Here is a 22,902-nt window from a genome sequence, read left to right as displayed (position 1 = left end):
CTGTTGTTGCCGTAGTGACAGCCACCATGTCTCACATAAACCTCGGTGGTTCAGGGGGTAGTACCCAAACCCAAAACCAGGAAGGTAGCCAGGGACACCGGAAGGAGTGTTCCTATAAGGACTTTATGAACGCGAAACTCACATTCTTCGATGGCACAGGATGTGTCATTGCCCTAAATAGGTGGTTAGAGAAAATCGAATCTATATTCGGGATCTGTGCCTGTTCAGAATCAGACAAGGTGAAATTCGCCGCTTGCACGTTCATCGATTGTAACATCCCCCTCTAGCACGTATCACAATATTGTCCGCTTTGGGCCACTCGGCACGAGGACTTCCCAGGGGGTCACCCATCCCGGTACTACTCCCGCCCGAGCACGCTTAACTGCAGAGTTCTTATGGGATCTACTGCCCTCACGGCTTTAAAACGCGTTGTGATAGGGAAGGTATCCACACCCTTTATAAGGAATGCTTAGTTCTCCTTCCCTGTCGAACACATCGACCCGTGCCCTAGCTCTGATACCATTTGTAACATCCCCTGCTCTGATACCATTTGTAACACCCCCCTCTGGCACGTATCACAATATTGTCCGCTTTGGGCCACTCGACACGAGGACTTCCCAGGGGGTCACCCATCCCGGTACTACTCCCGCCCGAGCACGCTTAACTGCAGAGTTCTTATGGGATCTGCTGCCCTCACGGCTTTAAAACGCGTTGTGATAGGGAAGGTATCCACACACCTTATAAGGAATGCTTAGTTCTCCTTCCCAGACGATGTGGGATCAGGTGCAACCCACCTTCACCCCCCATTATAGGGTTCGACGTCCCTGTCGAACACATCGACCCGTGCCCCAGCTCTGATACCAACTTGTAACGACCCAATTTTCATGTCAAAAAAATTTCATTTTTAAAATATTACTTTTAGAAAACATTAATAAATAAAAACGTTGTTTGATCACCAACACATCGCAAACCATGTTTTAATAATCAAACCATACAACCCATCAAATATCAGAGTACAATCCCAGTGAATCTCGTAAATGCGGAAACCGAAGAGTGTGTGTGTGACATGCTGCTACCGTGCCGGCTCCTTTCCCCTAGCTGAGGAGGTACCTGAAACCAAAACTGAAACCGTAAGCACAAAGCTTAGTGAGCTCCCCCAACGTACCACATACCATGCAAACACATAACATAAATACTGCCAGGCTATTCTGGGGTGTCTGACTGCCCGGTACGGCCATTCTGGGGTGCCGACCTACCCATACGGCCATTCTGGGGTGCCGTCCTGTAACATCCCCCTCTGGCACGTATCACAATATTGTCCGCTTTGGGCCACTCGGCACGAGGACTTCCCAGGGGGAGATGTTACACCGATAAAGCTCTAACTTGGTGGAACGGCCGAGTTAAATCTCTAACCCTACCTGTAGCCAATGTTATGGGTTGGGAAGTCATGAAGGAACTTCTGCGCGCAGAGTACTGCCCTCGGGGCGAAATACAGAAGCTGGAGCATGAACTCTGGAACCTGAAGATGAAAGGTCCCGATATCGCCGCTTACACTTCAAGGTTTGACGACTTGGCACTTCTTTGTCCGGGGATGGTTACCCCGGAAAGCAAAAAGGTTGAGAGGTTCATCTTTGGGTTGACCCAGCCAACCAAAGGGAACGTTTTAGCTACGAAGCCGGATACATACGACAACGCCAAATGCCTAGCCCAAATCTTAATCGACCATAGTGAAGACATAGAGGAAGCAGCCACCACTCCTCAGCCGACAGAGAGAAGTGGTGAGAAAAGAAAATTTTGGGAGACAAATGAGAAAAGTCAGCCTTCACATGAGTTCTCGAAGAAACAACAGATAGTGGCAGTCCACGCTGCCACCACCCCTGCTGTTGTTTCTGTCGTTGGCTTCCCAGCCCAAGCACCTATCACCGGATATGCCGATATTCTCCCGTGGTGTAACCAATGCAGTTACCACCATCGCATTCCCGGTCCCTGTCGTGTGAAATTTTGCAAAAATTGTGGCCAAGAGGGTCACCTTGCGCGAAGTTGCAGAAAATCAACCAATCAAGTCTCCGGAGCAGGTATCGGTCAGGCCTGCTACGGTTGCGGCGAAGTCAGGCATTATAAGAGAAACTGCCCCAAGATAGCAACAGTTGGGAACACAGGAAGAGTCCTATCTATAGGACAAGGTGAGACAGCCGCCGATCCCACCGTTGCCACAGGTATATTCCTCTTCGACAACCATTATGCTTGCAATCCTTTTCAATTCTAGTACTGAAAGATAAATTGTTAGCTATTCATTCGAACATCTTCATAAACATAGTCCTCAACTGGTAACCGAAACGTTTACCATCGAGATAGTTAACGATGAGAAAGAAGGCATGTTACATACTGAAATGCATATCCCGAGGTACATAGAACTTTTTGAAATCCTCATTAGGATCGATTCCGTGGCCTACAAACTCCGACTACCCTCAGAACTTAGCAGCATCCATCCGGTATATCACATCTCTGTCCTTAAGAAGTGCCTACCCGATGAAACCCTAGTAATCCCTTTTATGGGACCGAAATCAATGAAAGTCTGAACCTTATGGTAGAACCAATCGAAATCATAGATCGAGAGATTAACGTACGAAACAAAGTCATATCCCAATAGTGAAGATTCGTTGGAAAGCCACACTAGGACTCGAATTCACTTGAGAGCGCAAAAATCAAACAAAGTAGAAGTATCCGTATTTCTTTCTGAATCCATAAATTGTATCTAAAGTTTGAATTTCGGGATGAAATTCCCTCTAACGGGGGGATAATGTGACAACCCGAAGTTGTTCAATCGCCGTAACCCGTTTCGCCCGTAAAACCCGTCTTTAGCAATCCGTTCCGATTTTGTTTTTGGGATAAGTTATTTAAATTTATATGTTTATTATAATCTCATGAGTGTCCAAACTCCCTAGAAAATCATGTAAACGGCCCAAATTATTAATTTGAAATTTTTTAGAATTGGTCCCTATAACGCCTGTGTTTCTGGGCTTACCATTTCTTAGCAATGTAATAGTCTAGGTTAACCTTTGTAACCCAATTTGAAATATTAAGAACGTATTATTTGAGTATTATGTGTTTCGTGCTTAATTTCTTAATTATGTGATATGATTAATTAAGAATAAAATGAGCATCAAAATTTAAGTGTAAAATAAACTCGATATCTTTGGATAATGTTGTGGTAGTTGAAGCGAGGTTTTCGAATATATGTAGAACGCCCAAATCTGACTTCGTATGAGGAAGTTATGATTTTCTGAAGTTTGACTTGGCAGTATGCAGCCCGAATACTCGATTTGAGATCGAGCAATTTTTAGCCGAAACAATCTAAACGAGAATCGAAGATCTCGTTGTTAGTAGCGAAACGATGAAAAGTTAGGCGAGAACGGACGTCGGACGAAGAAGTTATGAATTTATAACGAAGTTTTTCTGTACCGGCCTCCTAAAAATAAATAATAAAAATAAAGTCAAAATTAGCCGACGGAGTCTAAATGAAAGTTGTAGAGCGTAGTCTCACCTACGCGTAGATATAAAGAACGTCAAAAACAGAGTTCGTATGAAGAAGATATGAATTTCAAAGCTTATTAAATAATTAATATTTAAATTTATTTATTATATCCGATATTATCCGAAGGGGAGTCAGCGGACTCATCCGAAGTACGCCCAGCGTACAACGAAGCGTGACGAAGCCCAACACTCGAGTACCTCCGATGACGCAAGCGTTGACGATCCGAGGCGTACGCCCCGTACGCCCAGCGTACGTGTGAGGGTCCCGCCTCCTATAAAAGGAGATACGAAGGCAGCCTAAATCCTTTACAAACTCTTCCTTTTTCTCTCATCTTTTGGCTCGTTTAGCGTGCCGGTTATACCCGAAGCCCCGGTAATATTCCCAAGCCCCGAAGCAAGTCTTGAAGCCCCGAAGATCCCGAAAAGTGCGATTCCCGAGCTGAAAACTCTGCCCGCGAGGAACCCGGTTTTGTGAAGATCTTCCAGATCTACGGAGAAATACTACTTCTACAAGTCGTAGTGCTGCCCGATCATCATCAGATCAGGTGAGTGTGTAGTTACCTTCTTCTAACACATAATTATAAAGTATTTTATACGAAATACGTGTTATGTGTATATTTGGTTGTTATATGCGTGAATGTATATTCACTTTCTTCTATCTCATAGATCCGATTTATTCTCTATGAAATATGTGTTATGTGTGTGTGCCTCATCTGTTATGTGGAATATGTATTGATTGAACATGCTATACAGGTTTTAACTATGTATAAAAATATATATTTTTTATCTACTAATATATTGGGTAGAACATGGGTAGATAGTTGGTGTGTAATAAACAGATGAGAGGCCTCGATGTTGTTGTTGTTGACCTAGTTATTCAGCGGAGTATGGATAACAACGACAAACTCCTTCTAGACAGTCTTGTGGAATGCTAGCAGGTTCATAACCTGTAGGTGTTGTGAACGATGTGTTCACCGGTGTACTCTATCCCCCTCATGATTGCCTTTGGGATATCTAATGTGTGATAAACAGATGAGAGGCCTCGATGTTGTTATTGTTGACCTAGTTATTCAGCGGAGTATGGAGAACGACCGTAGACTCCTTCTAGACAGTCTTGTGGAACACTAGCAGGTTCATAACCTGTAGGTGTTGTGAACAATGTGTTCACCGGTGTACTCTATCCCTCTCATGGTTGCCTTTAGGATATCTATTGTTGAGGAAACCCCTTAGCAGTAATGTCCGTCCCGATGAAAATCCTAGATTAGGTCCCTTGAGATAGATGTTGTTTTAGGGACGTAAAGTGAGGATAACGGGAATGGGTAATCGGGTTATTGTTGGTTGGTGAAATTAAATATAATTTATTTATTGTGGGTTGAAAACCCTATATGCTCACCAGGCTCCCAAGCCTGACCCACTCAGTTTTATTTGTATTACAGGAAGTGGCGCAAGGACATAAGATGGATGAATCATCGAGTTGTTTTGTTTACAAGTCTGTATATGTATATATTTGTTGAATGAATTGTAATGTTATCGTTTATTCTTTATGGTCTGTATCGGAACATGACATCCCGAGTTTTGATTATATAATGAAAATGCATCTCTTGATGAAATGCTTTGATAAATATTATTTTATCATGTTTTGTTTTTGGGAACAAATTTCGCAACTCTTTTAAATCAAAAGGATTTACTCTGAAATTATTTTAAAAAGCATAAATGAAACCAGTCTTTTATGGCCATGATTTTGGGGATGTCACAGTCCTGCCGGGTTATTACAACTTAATCGGGTACGACCAAAATCCCCGTTTAACATCGGTATCGGGTAGAATTCCATCGTGTCCCAAACCCGAACCATATATAAAGTTGATTAAGCCTCATTTGAAGCTTTTTCACTCTCTCTCTAACCTTTCTCCTCAAATCCAAACTCTAAGTCCAAAATCATCAAATTAAGGCTCCAAATCATCAAGGTAACTACCCTAACTCGTAGATTAGCCTCCTTAGCCTTCAATTTCGTGTTCAAATCATGGAATAGGACCATAAACATGTGTTTATGGCCCTGGAACAGTCTTAGGCCGTGAACACATGAAAATGGGATTTTTTGAGCCTTAAAACCCTTCCAAACCACCATTGGAACTTAGATATGGCTTAAGGACTTATTGGATTGGACTTAGAACACCTTAAACTCAAATTTTGGGGAGTAAACTTGAGTTTACTACCCAATAACATGTTTGGGCCATAAACTCCATATCATGGGGAGTAAACTCATTTTAAAGTGTTAAGATGCCACTTAAACACACCATAAGCCTTGGAATAAAGTCTAGAAGCTACCACAATCAAATTTAGGACATTAATCATGCTAAAACAACCCCAATAGGAGCTTACGGCTGTAAACTCCTAAAACTTAGTCAAATGATGCCTTAAACTCATCCCATGGCTTGTAGATTTAGCTAGAAACACTTGTAAATGACCAAGGACCACCAAAACATCAAAGGAAGGTGTGTGGAGGAGCTTACGGCCGTAAACTCTTAGTTTACTACTGTAAAATCCATTAGATGGTCCATATGATGGTTTAATCTATTCCTATACCCTAGATTTGATCCTAGGTAATTTTCCCAAGTGAATTAAGACCATTTAGCACCATAGAACACCCCACCATGAGTTTACGGTCGTAAACTCATGGGGAATGAGTCATTAGGTCCGTGAACTCCCTTAGGAGTTTACTCTTGAATAGTAAACTCCATATCCAAGCCATATATGTCCGTGGATGTCACCCGGGTCACTCCAAACACTTGATTTGAAGTGTTTTCGCATCTTGGAGTGTATAATCATATCTAATAAGTGATTTAAAGTCTAATTAGATACATTTGTATATCATTTCATATTACATAGGAACCTCACACGCGTTCAAGCCCCGAACTGACGATTAGCACCCAAACTGACACGCTTCTCAACCGGTGAGTTCATACCCCTACCTTTTTTCCGTGTTTTTCAAACGTTTTCAGGGGGAAGACAAGAAAAAGTACAAGAAAATATTGTACTTAAACTTATTATTTTCAGTTCAAATGTTTCATAAATTGTATGTTGTTATTACCAAAAATTGTATTAACCAATGGTTCGAATTGCAGAGTAAACTTTCAGACTAAATGTAGATTCCTTTATAAAGTGTTAGAATCTATGTTATATTTCATAATTTATGAATAATTCATACTAATCATCAATTAGGATTAATACGAATAAGAATACGAAAGTACATCTAGGAACAAAGCGAATACGAAAGTATAACTAGGAACAGAGTGAATATGAAAGTACAGCTAGGAACAGAGCGAATACGAAGGTACACCTAGGAACAGAGCGAATAAGAAGGTACATCTAGGAATGGAGCGAATATGAAAGTACAATTAGGAACAGAGCGAATACGAAAGTTCAACTAGGAATAATACGAATGCGAATACGAATACGAATACAAATAGGAATAGGAATAGGAATACGAATACGAATACGAATATGAATACAAATAGGAATAGGAATAGGAATACAAATACGAAAAGGAAAGCACACCTCTGGATGCATTCGAGTGTAGAATAACTAGGATAACAGAATACCTAGCTAATACAACAAGTATGTTAGATAATTGTACATTACATTTGAATTCAACAACTAAACTTTACTTTTAAGGAAAATAAGGGTTTTTACTGGGGTAACAAACTGTACATAACTGGATCGTATAATAAATGAATAACTCAACTAAACTTATAAGAAAATATGGGATTTTCTTGGATAACAAACTTTTTCGGAAAACCAAAGGAAACTTGTACATTTTCAGAAAACAAACCTCTTATGAACTCACCAACTTTATGCTGATTTTCAAACTGCTTGTATTCTCAGGTCCATATTAGACAGGTACATCGCGATCTTTTGGAGAAGACGGAGTGTATAGAAGACTCGTCTTAACTTTTGTTCATATGATATCTGTATAACCTTTGTAACACTTTGCTTTCAAACAAATGTAATTATTCATATGTAATGTAATGTTTTGTGTTTACTATGATTATTATGTACATTGGTTGCGATATTCATGACGTCCTCCGCCCCGGAACGTTTCCGCCTTTAGTTTCAAGGTGTGACAGTATATAAGGAGCCCTTAGGCACCAAAACGTGGCTAACACTTCTTTTAGGGTTTCCAGCCATTTTTGGTGCCTCCCTTCTCTTCCCTCTTCATCCAAGCTGCTTAGTGGTGTTTGTGATTCCATTAAAGGTGCAACATTTGAGGCACTAAGCTTTCTGAAGCCAAGGATTGATTGTTATTGCTATATAACAATAATAGGTCAAATCCAAACCCTATTTTATGTTAATATGATTAATTGTATGCTTGATCTAGGGTTTATGACTTTGGATATTCAATTGCATGTTCATTAGACAAACTAGATTCAAAAGCTATTAGGGTTTGCATGTACACCATAGGAATGATGTATTATTCGAAACCCATCAATAACATCCAAATTTTGAGGTACTTGGTAATTATTTCCTTCTGTGATCAGGGATGCCACGACATCGTGCAAGATCATCACGACATGGCGAGTCAATATTAGATCGTGTGTTTCATTTAGTCACCACGACATGGCAACATGTGGCCACGACGTGGTGGTTGCTTGATGGAAAAATCCCTACATTTCAGGTATTTCAAGTAAAGTGGGGAGAATAGGGTTGCCCACGTTTAGCCTCCATCACCCTCAAACCCAAAACAACTATAAACCCAATCTTTTTTGGTGCTCTTGTGCTTATGTTTGGTTGTCTTAGAAGCTATTGAAGGGAGAAGGATGGATTTTTGAGCTAGGATCCAACAAGCAAGCCTCCATCCTTTATCTTGGCACTATTATGGACCTTTATAAGTGTCTAAAGCTCAACTTTATCATGATAGGATGCTAGATCATGAGTTTTTTCCCATAGTATTCTTATTCTTGTTAGTTAGAATGGTGGGATTTCATAAAGTTTGCAACTTTATGAATCTCTAGGTCATTTGGTGAAATTGGTAACTTGGATATGAAGTATAGTTGCATATTGTAATCATGCATGAGATTTAGATCATAAACTCTAATTTTGACCTAATATGGGTTCAATACATGCATTATACATGCATGTCTATAAATCACCAACTTTCATGTTGATTTTAGCGTTACAAATACTATTGGAGAATATGGATATCAAGTTTATAGGAATAAGTGCTTAATGGATAAGTTCATGCCTTATGGAACCTAGGGTTTGAGTTTGGACCTTTTTGGATGGTCCTTGAGGGTAAAGTTAGAAAATTTATCCCTCTAGATCATGTATTGAGTAAGATCTGAGCCTTGTAGCTCGAGAGGTTGAAGAAACAACTTAATCAATTAAGTTGTTTGGAACCCTGTCACCACAACATGGTGTTAGGTCACAATGTCAAGGCGACTAGAGGTCAGATCGTCTGTTTTTGTCCTTTAAGGACCACAACATAGTAAAGGAACACCTTGACATGTCAGGTCAATGTTAGCCGTTAACTTTGACTTTTGACTTACGTTGACCCTAGTCAAACCCCTGGTCTTGGATGAGAAGCTAAGAGTGTACTTTATATGATAGTATAGGTGGTTTGTAGCATCTGTGCTCCCAGCAGTAGTAGCAGTTGTAGTTGATCATCGTTCGATAGGTGAGTCTTCTTAACACAGTGTTGGATGTATGTGATTATATGACTATGATTGATATGATCGAATGATATACAAAGCCAATCTGGACTCAAAGTTATTATGGGATCAAGGGTTGATACAGACCCGACACAACTTGTTGTTGTCATATGGGTTGATACAGACCTGACACAACTACATGTTGTCATATGGGGTTGATATGGAGCTGACACAGCCACATATTGTTATATGTATATGTGTACTATATGTGGCATTTTAGGAAAGTTGTAGTGGTGTTGATTTTGATGGCTTGTGTGGAATTAGAAAGATATAGTGAATCATCATAGAAATCAAGAACACATCAAGTAAATAAATATTCCAAAGCTCTCATTAGTTGAATTAGAAAGAGTACAAATGGGTATGCTAGTATCTCTCTCTAAAACTAATGCTCTCAAAGTGTTCATTACATTAATGAGTGTCACTCACATCCTTATAAAGGAAAGACAACTCATTACACACATAAAAAGGAGTAAGCCCTCATGACATCCAAGAGTGACTTTGCATCCTAACATTCTTAACCTCAAAGTTAGGATTGGATGTCCGACTTCAATATCCAACGAGCTCGCACGATTAAGACCAAACTCCCCCTCGAATTAACATTGGTCTTCAAATCCATAAATGAATACCCGGAAAACCCGCTTCGAATACCCATCATTCTCCCATTTTTTATAATAAAAAAATGATTATAAAACCCATTAAGGGTGAGAGCGCCAGAGGAATGAACTTTACAATACTCCCCCTTGATGTGTGCCGAAAATGAAACTCCCGAAAAACTTGCACGTAAAAACAATCACAAAAAAGCCTCGAAAAATTTCTAACTTGTGAAATTTTTTTACTTTTGGATGAGAGTTGCAAGATTTTCTAAAACCAGGGTAAAAACTGTCAATAATAGAATTCTGCAGAGACCCGTTGCGCTAAAGCAGCTAAAGATGCGAAACACTCCCCCATTTGCCAAACTAGGCATTATGTGTAAGTTCGCACCAACTGCAGGGACAAGAAATGAATATTCTTTAATTTCTCAGCTTTATAATTCCATTTTTTAAGTTGGGTATATTCAGCCAAAATTTTGAAACTTCAGGTATAACTTCGAAAGATCTTCACAATTCTTCAAACTGTCAAAATTTAGGTCCTAATGTAAAATATGGTTACAAACTTTCAAACCATCGAAAGTTGCAGGGACCAATTCGAAAATTCTTCCTCTTTTCTTTCAAAATGTCGAAAATTAATCCAAATTTCGAAAATCGGTAAAAGTTGTCAAACATTTGAACTTAAAGGTTCAATTTAGAAACATCTGTATCTAATTCTTTACTTTGTTAACCAAGTAATGAAGTCTCAACACCATTGATAACGAAGCTTTTTCTTAATCAAAGAACTATCGAAAACGAAGCATGTCGAATGCTTAACCATAAACAGTAACATCTTAATCATTTAGCTTCGCTTTTCATTACAGTGACCCAAAACCATCGACCTCAAAATCATTCTTTGCTTGTTGAGACTAACCCAAAACATCGAGTTTTTGTCATTAACCAAAAAAAAAACTTCGATCGATTAACAGCCTTTGCTTTTGACTGTGATCAATTGACATCCAATTCTTCGTTCCTTGACATCGATCACAAAAAGCAAACTTCCAACCATTGATTCTCAATTTCACATCACCAATCCTTCGAAATCAACTCCAAAATCTCACAGCGACATCCAAATCATCAAATTCCAATTCGTTATCAAACAAGAAACCAAATTCGACAGCAATTCGACTTCTAAACTCAAAACTTGATCGAATCAAAAGTTTTAACTGTAAAATTCATGGCTTCGTTCTTCAATCAATATCATGTGAACGAACATCAAAAACCATTTCATTTCCAATCATCCACCATCAACATCTATAATCCACTCCAAGATTTATTCCAGGTCATCGAACTAAACAAATATTCATCGACTCCAAACTCCAACTGAAACCATCGGACTATCTTGACTCGAATTCAACAAATATCTCCTTCCCAAAGTTCGTTCTTCAGCTTTATACATCATCAACTAACAAGCCAACACAAAAATGATTTTGTTCCCAAGCATACCACCAACCATCGAACCTGATTTTCAAAATCACTCTACACATGTTCGTCCTTTGCTAGTAACCCCAATTCATCGATACCTGACTTTCAAAATCAATCAAATCTATGGTTTAGAAGTTAGGTCATAAACCAAAATCGATATCAACATTCAATCTCTAAATCCAGTTTAACTTTCAATTTCGTGTTCAATTTATCGAGAACAGGAATGTTGACTTTGAGTTTGACCTTTCAATTTCAACTATCAACAATCACTAAATCGAATTATTGAATCCACTCAAAATCGAAATCAACATTTCGATTATCAATGTCTATGTGACTGTATGACTCAAAGACAAACTTCAATCAACAAAACTTGGAAACGCACAAAACAGATAAGAACAAAAAGAATATGAACTACCAACTCGTATGTCCACAAATCGAATTTGATTTCAAATCCAAAACTACAAATGCATTAGACTTGATTGAGCATTCAACGCGTCGAACTCGATTTTGACAATAAGATGTATAAGTAAAATACCAGATGTGCAATGATATTGGACTTTGATTTGCTTAAAAACAGTAACAATATAAGATATGGGTTCAAAAGCAATAATGAATGGAGTAATGTTGGATTGGGCTTCAAAATAGATAAATCAACAGTACTCAAAAACTATTTTGAGTTTGAATGAATAGTAACCTTTTGAAATATTTTCCAAAAACAAAAAAAATGATTTCAAAATAAATAAAAAAATGTGATTTTGATTTTTGAAGTGACCTAAAACAAATAATTGGATCAATCAATGGGGTTGAAACGGATTCGATCCAATGAGTCAAATCGATCAAAAATGACAAACGCTCAAGACGAATCGAAATTATGGACGTTTTGGAATCCATTTGAGAATTTGAGAGACATTTTTGACAAATCAAGTTCCGTTTGTAATGAACGAATCAAATCTAGAAGATCTTGGTTCTTTTGTTGGAATGAGAAAATCTCCAATTTGAACATTGTACCACCCATTATGCTTGATGTACAACTCGCTCTTCGTGTTCTTTGTGCTCTTTAATGATCCAAGAACATCTTCAAAAGAACCACCAATACTTTTGTGTTTTGACTTCAAATTCAATGCAACCTTTTGAGATTGTTGCTTTGGAACCCAAATTTGTTTAATGGATTTCGGCTTCACAACATTTGACGATTTTTGTGAGTAAACCCATTTGTTTTTGCGTTTTAATCTTCTTCTTCTTTTTCTTTCTCATCTTTTTGCATCTTGAAGACTTGATTTCATGAACAAACTCACTTTCCACAACTTCAACTTTTTGAGTTTGAATCAAATCTTTTGGAGCTTGATACTTGTGAATTTTTTGGATCACCGGCTTCTGATAAAGAATCATTCCTTCAAACAAATCACAAGAACGCAAAATATCATCGGTTTGAACTCCAATCGAGCAAAAAAAATCATCATGAGAATCAACTTTAACTCATTTTTCTTGAACATCATATTGAACTCCATTGTCAAGAACTTCAACAAACTTAAGAGCATGAAGATCATTTGGGTTTTTAATTAGAGAAATGTATTTCTTATTAAACAAATCTCTTCCTTCTCCTTATTTCTGATTCCTACTAAGGACTAACATGGACAAGGCAATTTTCATCAACCATTCAATCCTAAAAAGTGATTTAAATATTAAGCTCCCATTATCATCCTTCAAACCTCCATAAGAAACCTTATCACTCCATGAAATCAAATCGCTTAACAATAACCCATGAAATTGATCTTCATTGACTTTGTATTTGATATCTTCAACGGTCACAATCCAAGAATCATATGGCAAATCTGTGACATCCCCAAAATCACGGCCAGAAAAGACCGATTTCATTTATGCTTTTTAAAATAATTTCAGAGTAAATCCTTTTGATTTAAAAGTGTTGCAGAATTTGTTCCCAAAACAAAACATGATAAAATAATATTTATCAAAGCATTACATCAAGAGATGCATTTTCATTATATAATTAAAACTCGGGGTGTCATGTTTCGATACAGACCATAAAGCATAAACGATAACATTACAAGTCATTCAACGAATATATACATATACAGACTTGTAAACAAAACAACTCGATGATTCATCCATCTTATGCCCTTGCGTCACTTCCTATAATACAAATAAAACTGAGTGGGTCAGGCTTGGGAGCCTGGTGAGCATATAGGGTTTTCAACCCACAATAAATAAATTATATTTAATTTCACCAACCAATCACTATCCCGATTACCCATTCCCGTTATCCTCACTTTACGTCCCTAAAACAACATCTATCTCAAGGGACCTAATCTAGGATTTTCATCGGGACCGACATTACTGCTAAGGGGTTTCCTCAACAATAGATATCCTAAAGGCAACCATGAGGGGGATAGAGTACACCGGTGAACACATCGTTCACAACACCTACAGGTTATGAACCTGCTAGCGTTCCAAGAGACTGTTTAGAAGGAGTTTGTGGTCGTTATCCATACTCCGCTGAATAACTAGGTCAACAACAACAACATCGAGGCCTCTCATCTGTTTATTACACACCAACTATCTACCCATGTTCTACCCAACATATTAGTAGACAAAAATATATATTTTTATACATAGTTTAAAACCTGTATAGCATTTTCATTCAATACATATTTCACATAACAGATGAGGCATACCCACATAACACGTATTTCATAGAAAACAAATCAGATCTTATGAGATCGAAGAGATTGAATATACATTCACGCACATAACAACAAAATTATACACATAACACGTATTTTGTATAAAATACTTCATAATTATGCGTTAGAAGAAATTAACTACACACTCACTTTATCAGAAGATGATCGGACAGCACTACGGCTTGTAGAAGTAGAAATCCTCAGCAGATCTGGAAGATCTCTACAAAAATCGAACTTCTCGCGGGCAGAGCTTCGGCTCGGGAACCGCACTTCTCGGGATCTTCGGGATCTCGGGACTTGCTTCGGGGCTCGGAAATATTACCGGGGCTTCGGGTACTTCTGGCACGCAAATCAAGGTAAAAAGGGAGAGAGAAGGGAGAAAAATAGCAAAAGATCCGGCTGCCCTCGCATCCTATTTATAGGAGGCTGAGGCCTCGCAGTGCGCGGGCCGTACTGCCTTACGCGGGGCGTAAGCCTCGGTTCGTAAGCGCATGCGTCATCCGAAGAGCTCGAGTGAGAGTGTCGACATACCTTGGGTACGCGGGGCATACACGAGTACGTGGGGGGTACTTCGGATGAGTCCGGTGACTCCTCTTCGGATAATGCCGGATTTAATAATTAATTTTAATTATTAATTATTTAATAAACTTAGAAAATTCATATCTTCTTCATACAAACTCCGTTTTCGACGTTCTTTATATCCACGCGAAGGTGAGACCACGCTCTACAACTTTCGTTTAGACTCCGTTGGCTAATTTTGAATTTATTTTTATTATTTATTTTTAATATGCCGGGACATAAATTTTCGTTATAAATTCATAACTTCTTCGTTTGACGTCTGTTTTCGCCTAACTTTTTATCGCTTCGATACTAACAACGAGATCTTCGATTCTTCTTTAGATCACTAAGGCTAAATATCGCTCTAACGTAAATTTCACTTTTTACATCATTCAGCGTTGTCGGTTCTGTCGCGAAACTTCGACAGGTCATAACTTCTTCGTTGTAACTCGGATTTCGGCATTCTTTATATCTTCGGAAACCTTGTTTCAACTACTACAACATTATCCAAAGATAGCAAGTTTATTTTATACTTAAATTTTGACGTTTATTTTTATTCTTAATTAATCAAACCACATAATTAAGCAATTAAGCACAAAACACATAATACTCAAATAATACACTTCTATTATTTCAAAACGGGTTACAAAGGTTAACCTAGATTATTATATCAACATTAATGACAGGCCCAGAAACACAGGCGCTACAATTCTCTCCACCTTAGAATGATTCCGTCCCCAGAATCACACATCAACAAACAAATGCGGATAACGACCCATCATGTCACTCTCCGTCTCCCAGGTGAGATTCGGCCCATTCGTGTGTTTCCATCGGACAAGCACTAACTCGACCATCTTGCATCGCAACTTTTTAGTCTTTCGGTCAACAATTGCCTTTGGTTCTTCAATCAACCTTTTGTTCTCATCAATTCTCAACTCCGAAAGTGGAATCATGTCGGGAACTTCCCCCGTGAACTTCCATAAATAACACACATGAAAAGTGTTATGAATTCCATTTAGTTCTTCTGGTAGTTCGAGCTTGTAAGCTTGGTTCCTAATCCTCTGAAGAACTTTAAACGGTCCAATAAACCTTGGACTTAATTTTCCCCTTTTTCCAAATCTTATAAGCCCCTTCCACGGCGAGACTTTAAGTAAAACCGAATCCCCAACTTCAAAAGTCAGCGGTCTTCGCTTTTTGTCAGCATAGCTCTTTTGACGATCCTGAGCCGCTAACATTCTTTCCCTAATTATTTTCAACTTTTCAGCAGTTTGATGAACCAACTCCGGTCCCATAAACTGCTTTTCCCCAGCCTCAAGCCAACAAGACGGCGTACGACACTTCTGCCCGTACAAAGCTTGATAAGGTGTCATCTTAATGCTCGAGTGGAAACTATTATTGTAGGAAAATTCTACCAATGGTAAATGTTCATCCCAATTACCTAGGAATTCCAAGGTACATGCTCTCAACATATCTTCAAGTGTTTGTATCATTCTTTCACTCTGACCATCAGTCTGCGGATGGTAAGCTGTACTTAAACATAACTTGGTACCCATTTCCTCTTGTAGACTTTTCCAAAACCTCGAGGTGAAACGGCTATCACGATCCGATACAATCATTAACGAAACACCGTGAAGCCTCACAATTTCCTTCACGTAAGAATTTGCAAGCTTCTCCATAGACCATTTCTCATTGGCTGCTATGAAATGTGCACTCTTAGTGAATCGATCAACGACCACCCATATCATGCCGTGATCATTCTTTGTTCTGGGCAGTTTAGTGACAAAATCCATAGCAATGTCTTCCCACTTACCCATAGGCACAGACAATGGTTCTAAAATCTCGTACGGTTTCTGATGTTGTGTCTTTACTCTCGCACAAGTCACACACTCAGCCACATACTTTGCAACATCAAGCTTCATCGTCGGCTACCAGTAGTAGGGTTTCAGGTCCCTATACATTTTAGTGCTACAGGGATGAATCGAGTACATGGTCTTGTGAGCTTCTTCCATCAGAAGATCTCTGATTCCTCCTATTTTAGGTATCCAAATCCGATCTTGGAACACCTTCAGTCCATGACTGTTTACACCGAACACCAACGTTTTACCCAAACGTTCCTCCTTTCGGTCATTCTTTTCAGAAGCTTCCTCTTGAGCTTTCCTTATACATTCCACAATGGTCGAGACAACTTCAATTCTCAACGCTCTTGGCCTTTTCCTTTCAAGATTGACTTTCCGACTGAGAGCATCAGCAACAACATTAGCTTTACCGGGATGGTAAAGTATCTAACAGTCGTAGTCCTTGAGTAATTCCAGCCAGCGTCGTTGCCTCATATTCAATTCCTTCTGATTAAAGAGATATTGGAGACTCTTATGATCAGTGAAAAGTTTGCACTTCGTGCCATAGAGATAATGCCTCCATATTTTCAAATATTTTCAGACTCTTATGATTTTATGTTGTATTTCAGAGACATCATGGTTATCACACGCAATGGGGCGAGTTCGAGCGGTGCGAGTGACGAGGAGATTCGTCAGATTATTCAGGAAGAGGTAGCTGTGGCGGTTCGGGCTGAGATCCCGGAGATGTTTGGGTCTATTAATACCACGCTGATGGAGGAGTTTGAGGAGCGGTACGCCGCACTTACTGAAGCTGCAGTTGCTGCCGCTATCGCAGCTGTGGCTGCTGCTAGGCCGCAAGGGGGTGATTCATTACTATTCAGGGAATTCAGCAACACGAAACCCCCTGAATTTGATGGGACGCAGGATCCGATTGCAGCTATGAGGTGGATCGCCGACATCGAGGGGTGCTTCTATACTTGCTCATGCCCGGAGCACTTGAGGGTACGGTTCGCCTTGAACCAGCTCCGTCTGGGAGCGAAGGATTGGTGGAAGTTCGTGACGGCGAACTTCACTCAGGCAGAGATTACGGCGGTGACATGGGAGAGGTTTACGGAGATGTTCAGGGACGAGTACGTTCCCCCGGTGGAGAGGGAGCGATTGATTCAGGAGTTCTTGACCCTTAAGCAGGGTACTGATTCCGTGGCAGTGATTACACGGAAGTTTCATGAGAGGGCAATGTTCTGCCCTGAGCTGGTATCTACGGAACAGTCGCGGATGAGCCGGTATTTGGGTGTTTTGAAGAGGGAGATCCGGGAGTTTGTGTCAAACTCCACCTATCGTACTTTCACTGAGCTTCAGGCGAACGCCAGGAAGCGCGAGATCGAGTTGGAGACTCAAGCGAGGGAGGAGGCTGAGTCTCGGCAGGTGGATCGACGGCCGGCCCAGTCTCAGCCGGCAGCCAAGCAGACTAAGTTCGCTGATTCGAGGATGGGAGGTCCGAAGGGTCGCACTTGCGCGAAGTGCGGCAAGAGTCACGAGGGGGTGTGTCGAGCTGGTGGTTGCTACAAGTGTGGTAAGGAGGGACATATTGCCAGGGATTGCCCTAAGGGGTTTATGGTTTGCTTTCACTGCAACCAGACAGGCCATCGGAAGGCCGAGTGTCCGCAACTTCGTCAGGGAGCTACACCTACTACCCGGACTACTGAGACCCGACCGGCGAAGGTCGAGGCCCCGAGGGCTCGCGGGAGAGCCTTTCAGCTGACTGCGGAGGAGGTCCGCGCTGCGCCCGATGTTGTGGCAGGTATGTTATCATTCACGTATTTACTTAAAGGTCGAAATGCTATGCTTATGTTAATGTATGTGTAGGTACTTTTCTTGTGAACTCTATGCCTGCTCTAGTGTTATTTGATTCGGGTGCGAGTAGATCGTTTGTATCGTTAGATTTTAGTCAGCACATCGGCATTAGTCGTGAGCCGTTAAGTCGGCCTTTGAGCGTTTCTATTGCGGCTGAGAGGGTGATTTGTGCTACGGAGGTTCTTCGGGAATGTGTACTAGAGATTTTCGGGGTCGCGTTTCCGATTGACCTAATTCCTATTGCGATGGGGGATGTCTGTGTCATCGTAGGCATGGACTGGTTGAGCCGATTCAGCGCTGTCATCGACTACGAGCGTCAGCTGGTGACTATACGAGACCCTAGTGGGGGAGTTCTTACGGTATACGGCGAGGGTACCCGTTCGAGATCAGCTTTTTGTTCGGCCGCTAGGGCGAGGCAATGCCTACAGCGGGGATGTAACGGTTTTGTGGCGTATGTGATGGATACGCGGGAGAGTTCCGAGAGACCGAAGACATTGAAGGAGGTTCCAGTGGTGCGTGAGTTTCCAGATGTTTTTCCCGAGGATTTGCCAGGAATACCTCCTGCGAGGCAAGTGGAGTTTGGTATCGATCTAGTTCCAGGGGCTGCGCCTATTGCGAAGGTGCCTTATCGTCTTGCACCTCCAGAGATGCAAGAATTGTCCTCGCAACTTCAAGAGTTGTTGGGGAAGGGATTTATTCGGCCGAGTAGCTCGCCGTGGGGAGCACCGATTCTGTTCGTCAAGAAGAAGGATGGTTCACACCGGATGTGTATCGATTACCGGGAGCTGAACAAGGTGACAGTCAAGAACCGCTATCCGTTACCGAGGATCGATGATCTATTCGATCAATTGCAAGGGGCATCTTGGTTTTCCAAGATTGATTTGAGATCAGGGTACCATCAGGTAAGAGTGCGGGATGAGGACGTCCAGAAGACAGCCTTTAGGACGCGGTATGGGCATTACGAGTTCGTGGTGATGCCTTTTGGGCTCACCAATGCCCCAGCAGTGTTCATGGATCTCATGAACAGGGTATGCAGGCCGATGCTGGATCGGTCTGTGATTGTATTCATCGATGACATTCTGGTGTATTCGCGGTCTAGGGAGCAGCATGAGGGACATTTGAGGGAGGTCCTTGAGGTACTGAGGTCGGAGAAGCTATATGCAAAATTCTCCAAATGTGACTTCTGGTTACGGGAGGTTCAATTTCTGGGGCACGTTGTAAATCAGGCAGGGATATTGGTCGATCCGGCCAAGGTGGAAGCGGTGATGAGTTGGGAGGCACCGAAGTCACCTTCGGAGATCAGGAGTTTCCTTGGGTTGGCGGGGTACTATCGAAGGTTCATTAAGGACTTCTCCAAGATCGCGGTGCCGCTTACCAAATTGACCCGAAAGGGTGTTACATTTTCATGGGGACCCGAACAGCAGACTTCCTTCGAGACACTTCGTCAGAGACTGTGCGAAGCACCAGTATTAGCTCTTCCGGAAGGGATGGAGGACTTTGTCGTATATTGCGACGCATCGATTTCAGGACTGGGTGCAGTGTTGATGCAGAGGGGCCATGTGATAGCCTATGCATCGAGGCAGCTGAAGCCTCACGAAGCGAGATATCCCACGCATGACTTAGAGTTGGGGGCAGTAGTGTTCGCCCTCAAAATTTGGCGTCACTACCTGTACGGGGTTCGTTGTACCATATACACGGACCATAAGAGTTTGAAGTATTTGATGGATCAACCCAACCTAAACATGCGTCAGAGGAGATGGTTAGATGTGGTTAAGGATTATGACTGTGAGATCCTATACCACCCAGGCAAGGCTAATGTGGTAGCCGATGCATTGAGTCGTAGGGCGGAGAGCACTCCATTGCGGGACGTATGTTTGAGATTGACGGTGATGACTCCGGTATTAGATGCTATTCGTGGGGCACAGGCCGAGGTCGTGAAGTCTGGGATGCAGAAACAGGAGCGGGTCGTCGGGTTGATTTCAGAGTTTGTTACGGATGGGCGGGGACTTCTGACATTTCAGGGTCGGATCTGGGTACCATTCGTGGGCGGTACGCGTGTTACTTTGATGGAGGAGGCACACAGATCGAAATTCTCGATCCATCCCGGTGCTACGAAAATGTATTTGGATTTGAAAAAGGAGTACTGGTGGCCTTGCATGAAGAGAGACGTTGCCTGGTTCGTTGAGAGGTGTTTGACCTGCCGTAAGGTTAAGGCCGAGCACCAGAGACCGCACGGTAAGTTGCAACCCTTGGAGATTCCTGAGTGGAAGTGGGATCAGATCACGATGGATTTCATCACCAAATTGCTGAAAACTGCCAGGGGAGTCGATGCGATTTGGGTGATTGTGGATAGGCTAACAAAGAGTGCACACTTCCTTGCCATTAGCGAAAGTTCAACAGCAGAGAAGTTGGCAGAGTTATACGTGAGAGAGATAGTATCTCGGCATGGAGTGCCGACCTCGATTGTTTCGGACCGCGATGTACGTTTCACTTCCAGGTTCTGGAAGAAATTCCATGAGGAGTTGGGTACTAAGCTGCATTTTAGTACCGCATACCATCCCCAGACCGACGGTCAGAGCGAGCGGACGATTCAGACATTGGAAGACATGCTTAGAGCGTGTGTGTTAGACTTCGGGGGTAGCTGGGATGCGCATCTGCCGTTGGCTGAGTTTTCCTACAACAACAGCCATCATTCGAGCATTGGTATGCCACCTTTTGAGTTGTTGTATGGTAGGAGGTGTCGGACTCCCATTTGCTGGGGAGAAGTGGGACAGAGAGTGATGGGCAGTACAGAGATTGTACTTCAGACGACCGAACAAATTCAGCGAGTGAGGCAGAGGTTATTGACCGCCCAGAGCCGACAGAAGAGTTATGCGGACAGACGCCGGTCCGAGCTCGAATTCCAGGTCGGCGACTTCGTTCTCCTAAAGGTTTCTCCTTGGAAAGGGGTAATTTGGTTCAGGAAGAGGGGCAAATTGGGGCCCCGGTTCATAGGTCCATTTCGGGTAATTGCAAGGGTAGGTCGGGTAGCTTATCGGTTGGAGTTGCCAGTGGAGCTGAGTCAGATTCACAATACCTTCCACGTATCACAGTTGAGGAAGTGTATAGCCGATGAGGCAGCAGTGGTTCCGTTAGAAGATATTCAGGTGGATGCGAGCCTGAATTACGCCGAGAGACCAGTAGCTATCAGGGATCGGAAGATCAAGGTTCTACGGAACAAGGAGATACCTCTGGTGTTGGTTCAGTGGCAACATCGGAAGGGATCGGAGATGACTTGGGAGCCGGAAAGAGAAATGCGGGAGCAACATCCGGAGTTATTCGCAGAATGAGACTTCGAGGGCGAAGTCTAGTTCTAGTGGGGGAGAGTTGTAACAGCCCGGAATTTCAGGTATTTCTTTAAATTATTTTTGGGGCACATTTAGGAGGGGACTCGGCGAGTTGGTGCATGACTCGCCGAGTAGGGCCATGGTCTTGGTCGCAGATACGCGACTGGACTCGGCGAGTCCAATAGGGACTCGGCGAGTCGACGCTGTTCAGCTGAACCCTAGCCGTTTCGATTCTGAATCGTTTATATTGATCTTATGGCCGTCATGTCGCTTCTTTTGGCCGATTGAAGATACCTTGGGAGTTTGTGGGCATCTGGAGCAAGAGTGAGGGCTAGAGGAAGCTTGAAAGATTGTTAGACAAGGAGAGGCAAGTTGGTGATCAAAGGAAGTCCAAGGATTCGAGTACTGGAGGTTGGGGACACAGGGAACACGTTTCCAGGTAATCTTCGGATCATAATCTGTAGCTTTTGCGTTGTATGCGAGTTTAGGGTTTAGGAAACCCATTTAAGGAATTGTTAGATTATAGTGTTGTTATAAGTGTTTAAAAAACCCCTGTAATAGTATATGTGAAAGTCCAGGAAGCCCCATATCTATATACTTCGAAATCATGCGAAATACAGGAGGCAGCGGATTGACTGCATGGCGAGGACTCGCCGAGTCCAATGATCAGACTCGGCGAGTAGCTTGAAGATTCACTAGGACTCGCCGAGTTGTTCTTCAGACTCGGCGAGTAGCTTGAAGATCTACTAGGACTCGTCGAGTCGTTCTTCAGACTCGGCGAGTGGAGTCGGGGTGTCTATACTCGCCGAGTTGCCCTTTGCACTCGACGAGTCCGGTCAAGATTGACCGTTGACCTGTATGTAACTTAGTAGGGTCAGTTGTCTTGTTTGATAAGATCATTAATAAAGGTATGTGGTATTATAGGGAACCTGCGGATTAGCGGATCGAGTGCGAGTAGCTCGAAGGGTTTATAGCTTGCATACTACGAGGTGAGTCTTCTCACTATACTTCACCCGGAAGGGTTTGACTGCGTGACCGGAAGGTCGTATGTGTTATATTTATGCTATGTCTAGAGAGGTAGATGCTTTATATGTGATGTATGCTTATATGTGATGTACGCTTATACGGGCCGGAAGGCGAGACTTTATGTGATAGACAGAACGGTATGATGTATGACTTATGTGTTATGTGTGATATGTTACATGTGTTATGTTGTATACTATTATGGGCCGGAAGGCAAAATACTATGGGCCGGAAGGCAATTTAATACGGGCCGGAAGGCGATATGTTATGGGCCGGAAGGCGATTATGTTACGGGCCGGAAGGCAATGTTATGT

The 22,902-nt window shown here is 41.9% G+C and overlaps 1 pseudogene; it reads right to left on the bottom strand.

Annotated features, from left to right (window-relative positions):
• Positions 1 to 596: 596 nt before the first annotated feature.
• Positions 597 to 714, bottom strand: LOC145007637 (5S ribosomal RNA; annotated as a pseudogene).
• Between the last annotated feature and the right edge of the window lie 22,188 nt (positions 715 to 22,902).

This window comes from Lactuca saligna, chromosome 7, assembly GCF_052625555.1.
Source record: "Lactuca saligna cultivar CGN05327 chromosome 7, ASM5262555v1, whole genome shotgun sequence".
In the NCBI taxonomy this organism is placed as follows: domain Eukaryota; kingdom Viridiplantae; phylum Streptophyta; class Magnoliopsida; order Asterales; family Asteraceae; genus Lactuca; species Lactuca saligna.
The sequence above is the reverse complement of the archived record's forward strand: the minus strand, read 5'-3'. Positions and strand labels throughout refer to the sequence as shown.